The sequence below is a fragment of the Belonocnema kinseyi genome, chromosome 1 (genome assembly GCF_010883055.1).
Source record: "Belonocnema kinseyi isolate 2016_QV_RU_SX_M_011 chromosome 1, B_treatae_v1, whole genome shotgun sequence".
NCBI lineage: Eukaryota > Metazoa > Arthropoda > Insecta > Hymenoptera > Cynipidae > Belonocnema > Belonocnema kinseyi.
This window is the reverse complement of record NC_046657.1, coordinates 71,319,723-71,325,141: the sequence shown is the minus strand read 5'-3', so window position 1 is coordinate 71,325,141 and position 5,419 is coordinate 71,319,723. Positions and strand designations below refer to the sequence as shown.

Here is a 5,419-nt window from a genome sequence, read left to right as displayed (position 1 = left end):
CTCTATCCCATCCACACACTACTCCTTTCCCCTGCCGAGTGAGTCACGCCTACCCCGAAAGGGAAATGGCTTAATGGTGTAATAATAATAATAAATAATTATCAATATTATAAAAATAATACAATACTATATAATTAATTAAATAATATTTTTAACTTTCTCATTTCAAAATCAAAATTCAAGTGAAGAGGGTAAGTCGAGCAGGTAGACGGCGATCAAATGAAGACTTCTCCTCAGCCGAATTGCTGCCGTCGATCCTGGTCAGCGGAAGTCCTTTGTACATAATGAGGACTCAAATGCGGAATATAACTTTTTATAAATTTAGCACTTGATAATTTATAAATTCAATAATCGAAATGATTTTTAAAATCTAACATTAGAAATTTTGAAGAGGGACCAAAGAAAAATATTGAATTTGCCTAATTGAATACTTCTGTTTTCTTTTTATTAATTTAAGTCTCAACCAAAGCAGACTAATTTTCAAACAAACAAAAAAGAAATAATTTTCAAAATGATTTGAATTTTTCACCAAGAAAGATTTTTCCGTCTATAAGAAAAACAATCTCAGCCAAAATGTTGAATTAAAGAAACAATAAAAACATTTTAAAAAATTTAAATAATATAATCCTAAACAATTTGAAGAAAGAAACAGTAACTTATACATAAAAATTTATTTAAAAATCTTTTTAAATATTCTCTTGAAAATTTATTTAAAAAATCATTAAACAATTTTCCAGGAATCTAATGAAAATTTTGTTATTATCTTGGAACGCGATTTTTTCCTACAATTTTAGGAAAATCCGGCAAAGTTAAAAAAATTGCTTCAAAATCTGCCAGATTCTATTTTTTAAATTGGGTAAATTTTTTAAAATATAAAAAAAAATTTTTTAGTTTGCCTAGGAATTTTGATACAAAAATTTTTATTCTTTTGAAACCTTCAAAATGCTCAGAAAGCTTCTAAATGTTGTGTTCACAATCTTAAAGAATCTAGGCTTTGCTTGAAATATTTGGTTGAAAATTAATTTTTTTGTTGAAAAATTCCTGAATTTAAAATATTTTTGTAAAAATTGATGTATTTTGTTAGAAATTTAATTTTTGGGTAGAAAATTCAATTTTTTTCGTGGGATTTTTTTAATTTTCGTACATACCATTTCTAACACATAAAATAATACTTTCCCCTAATAATATGCTTTCACAAATTGTTTAAATAATATGTTATAATTTTTAGCAATTTTCAATTTAATTCAACAGAACTTTTTGTTCACTTTCCATTTAGAGTGTGGTAATAATTATTTACAGTTAAGAGTAATGATTGTGCAAACAATTTAACGATGATTTTTAATAAAATTCACTTCAAATAATGTTAGAAAGTAGCAGTTTTTTTTGAAATTTTGGAATTTTTGTAAACTTTTCACATAAAACTTAGAGCACGGTAAAACTTAATACAATTTAACCGATAAACAAATTGTTATTGTTTATTACTATCTTCTCTTAAATAATTTCTCCAAAGTTGTGGTTTTTCTGAAATTTTTTATTTTGCTTTTGTTTTTATTTAATTCATCCTGAAGTCTTTTTAACTCACATTAAATTCGTAGGCATCTCATCAAATTATTTTGAATGATCCTTTAATTGTTCTAAACAATTTGAATACAATGATTACTCTTATTTTCATATTTTTTGATTGCTTTAAATTCACTTAATTGCTTTTTAAATTCAGCTCGATTGTTTTATTAATTTCATCGAATTTTTCTCATTTCCTTGAATTACTCTAAATTCATTCAAATTTTACTTAAATAAATGGATTTTTTTATTTTAAAAAGAGAATTGAAAATATTGTTTGGAAATTACCCTGAATTATTATTAACTGTTCCAAACAATACCGAATTTAGCATGAATTTTACATATAACTGCTATTTTGGCAAAGTACAAGTACTTTTTTCAAGTTTTAAAAAACTAGCTTTTCCGACTTCAAATGGGCACGTTTTAATTTTGACCAATCTAAAAAAAATGGATCTGCTTTTTACGGAAAACAAAAAGTTTGGGAATCCATACTGTTTACTTTTTATTTATAATAGATTAGATTTTATTTATGAAAAATTTATTTTAAATAAAATATACATTTCTTAAGTTTAAAATCTTTTTTTATTGCATATATCCAAAAAGATAATTTTGTCTCTATACGATCATTCCTAGTTTCATAGTTATACTTTTGATGGCCGGGGCTATTTTGAATCAATTCAGGAAAACCGAGAGCGCCTGCTTGACCGCTGTGCTCAATTGGGACCGTCTACTTGCTTGACTTACCCTCTCCACTCAACTTCCCCTCACGTCGCGTCACTAAGTGAGCGCGAGCGCTGTGTCGTGTCTTGTGACCCCCAGCCCCCGCTGACAAGGCTTGACAGAGCGCTCGGGCTCAGTCAGCGACGTGATGCGAGGAAAAGTCGAGTGAAGAGGGTAAGTTGAGCAGGTAGATGGCGATCAAATGAAGACTGCCCTGCAGATACAATGCGACATCCGCGCTCATCACTACTAAAACAACCTCTAATACTCGGCCCACCACCATTTCTGTACCACGCTCTACTTTCAATGAATGATACAGTAAAATAAAAGTTTTTATTTAAAAATTATAAAATTAGTACAATGTTCAATTAAACAATCCGTCCGCACCAACAATATTATTCTTTGAAAATTCTTTTTTTTTGTTGAAAATTAAACTACTTAAATAAAGTTTTTAGAGGCCTATTCCTATTATCACTTACCGCAAAAATACATACATTAAACTATTTGGTTGACATTTTTTTGTTTGTTTCAAACTTGAAATTTAGTTGAAAATTATTTTGTTGTTGACTGAAAATCGATTTTTTCTAGTTATTTTCGTTATCTTTTAGCTGTATATTAATTCTTTTACCATAAATTGAATTATTACATTATTTTTTGAAAATTGATAGTTTTTAGATTTAAATTTAACTACTCAGATAAAAACCCATTTTTTTTTTAAATAAAAATAAACTTTTTGCTGCAAAATCATATTTTTAGTAGAAAAATTAAATTTTCTTAGAAATTTCGTTTTTTCCCTAAAAAATTCGAATGTCTTATTGAAAATTTAATTTTTTTGTTAAAAGTTTAAATGTTTTGTTGAAAATTTAATTTTTGCAGAATTTAACTGTTTTTTCCAAATTCTTTGGGGGGAGGGGGGGGTCCAAATGAACTTTTTTTTAAGATCCCTATTTTAGGGTAGAAAATTAAACTGTTATGTGGAAAATTTTTTTTTTCTGCTTAAAAAGTTATCTGTTTTGTTGAATATTTAATTATTTTCTTGAAACGTACTATTTCGTTAAAAATTCATTTTGATTCATTTTTTTGCTGTATATTAATTTATGTAACTATACGTTTAACTATTCTATTGTCGGATGAAAATTGATCGTTTTTAGATAAAAATTCAATTATTTAGACTAAAATCCTTTTTTTGGGGGTTGAAACTAATTTTTTTCAACTGAGAACTTCATTATTATATCTTGAGTCGAATATTGATCATTTTTTAATTAGAATTTTACTATTTATTTGATAATAAACTTTTTTGTTGAAAATTCTTTTTTTGCATGCTAAAAATTAAACTGTTTTGTAGAAATTTTTTTTATTTTTTGGCTTAAAAAGTTAATTGTTTGCTCGATCAATTTTCTGTCAAAAAGCACGATCTTTTAACAAATACATGAATTTTAATCAAAATAGATTTAACTAAAAAAGATGCATTTGCAAACAAAAGTGAAATACTTACATTTTGAGACAAAAAAGTAATTTAATAAATGGCGAATTGACAAAAAATATTTATATTAAAAAAAAATTTCAACAAAATAGTTGAATTTTTAACCCAAATAGTGGATTTTTAACAGCGCAGTTCAAATTTCAAACAAATAATAAAATAGTTCAGAAAAAAATTTTTTTAATCAAATTTTTCAGTTTTCAACAATAAAGTTTATCTTAAACAAATTAAATAAATAAAATAGTTGATATTTTCAGTCAAAGAAATAATTTTTTTTTAAACTAGTTCAAATTTCGAAAAAAAAATGTGAATTTCCAACAAAAAAGTCCATGTTTAAGAAAAGAGTTTTTTCTAATCAAACTCTTTCTTTTTTAGTTAAGAAGAAAAAATAACTTCAATCAAATTGTTTAATTTCCAACAATAAAGTTTACTTTCAAAAAAATCAATTTTCCATAAAATAGTTGAATATTACGATTTTTAGCAATAAAGATTAATTTCCCATAAAAAAAAGATCAAAAAAATTGTTTGGTTAAAAAAAAGTGTAAACCAAATTGTTCAATTTCTAACACAAAAGATTATTTAAAAAAAGAGAATTTCCAACCAAACTGTTGGACTTTAAAAGAAAGGGACTGCTTAACAAAACTGTTGAATTTTCAATAAAATAATCAAATTTTCAACCAAATAATAAAGTTTTTTTTTGTAAAAAAGATGAATTCTTATCATAGCAGTTTTCATTAAAAATTTTAATTGTAAATTGTAAAGTGACAAAATGACAAAATTACAAAATGGTAAATTCCACTGCAAAAATGATAAAAGTCCAATCTAAATCTAGAACTAGAGTGTTCGTATTAACAATCAAGGTTTCTCTTATCACCAACAGCTGTAAGCATTCTCTCCCACCATTGGTATGCAAATAAGTCAATAATCTTTCATAAAAACCCGCATAATCGGGGCTCATCGAAAACTATCTAAAAAATTTCACAGCCTCCGTGGCGCAATGGCTAGCGCGTTCGGCTGTTAACCGAAAGGTTGGTGGTTCGAGCCCACCCGGGGGCGATTTTTTTAAATCTTAAATTTCCCATTTTTATTCTACTTTTTCGTCTTTGCACATTTATGTAATCAGAGCTCATCGTAAACAATTCATAAAATCGCGCAGCCTCCGTGGCGCAATGGCTAGCGCGTTCGGCTGTTAACCGAAAGGTTGGTGGTTCGAGCCCACCCGGGGGCGACTTTTTTGAATTTGAAATTTGAAATTTTTTCACTGAAATTTTTGATCTTTTCAAATTCGGATCATCAAAGACAAATGAAAATCTCACAGCCTCCGTGGCGCAATGGCTAGCGCGTTCGGCTGTTAACCGAAAGGTTGGTAGTTCGAGCCCACCCGGGGGCGACTTTTTTGAATTTGAAATTTTTTCACTGAAATTTCTCATCTTTTCAACTTCGGATCATCAAAGACAACTGAAAATCTTACAGCCTCCGTGGCGCAATGGCTAGCGCGTTCGGCTGTTAACCGAAAGGTTGGTGGTTCGAGCCCACCCGGGGGCGACTTTTTTGAATTTGAGATTTTTTCACTGAAATTTCTCATCTTTTCAACTTCGGATCATCAAAGACAACTGAAAATCTCACAGCCTCCGTGGCGCAATGGCTAGCGCGTTCGGC

At 28.3% G+C, this 5,419-nt stretch overlaps 1 protein-coding gene and 4 non-coding genes across 9 annotated transcripts in view; 4 read left to right on the top strand and 1 right to left on the bottom strand.

Moving 5' to 3' along the window:
• Positions 1–5,419, bottom strand: part of LOC117176475 (serine/threonine-protein kinase S6KL) — a 150,417-nt gene that overhangs the window by 107,795 nt on the left and 37,203 nt on the right. The window lies entirely within an intron of this gene.
• On the top strand, positions 4,744–4,816 carry Trnan-guu. The gene has a single exon. It is a non-coding gene; the product is annotated as a tRNA-Asn (tRNA).
• Positions 4,916–4,988, top strand: Trnan-guu. The gene has a single exon. It is a non-coding gene; the product is annotated as a tRNA-Asn (tRNA).
• Trnan-guu lies at positions 5,078–5,150 on the top strand. Its single transcript has one exon. It is a non-coding gene; the product is annotated as a tRNA-Asn (tRNA).
• Positions 5,233–5,305, top strand: Trnan-guu. Its single transcript has one exon. It is a non-coding gene; the product is annotated as a tRNA-Asn (tRNA).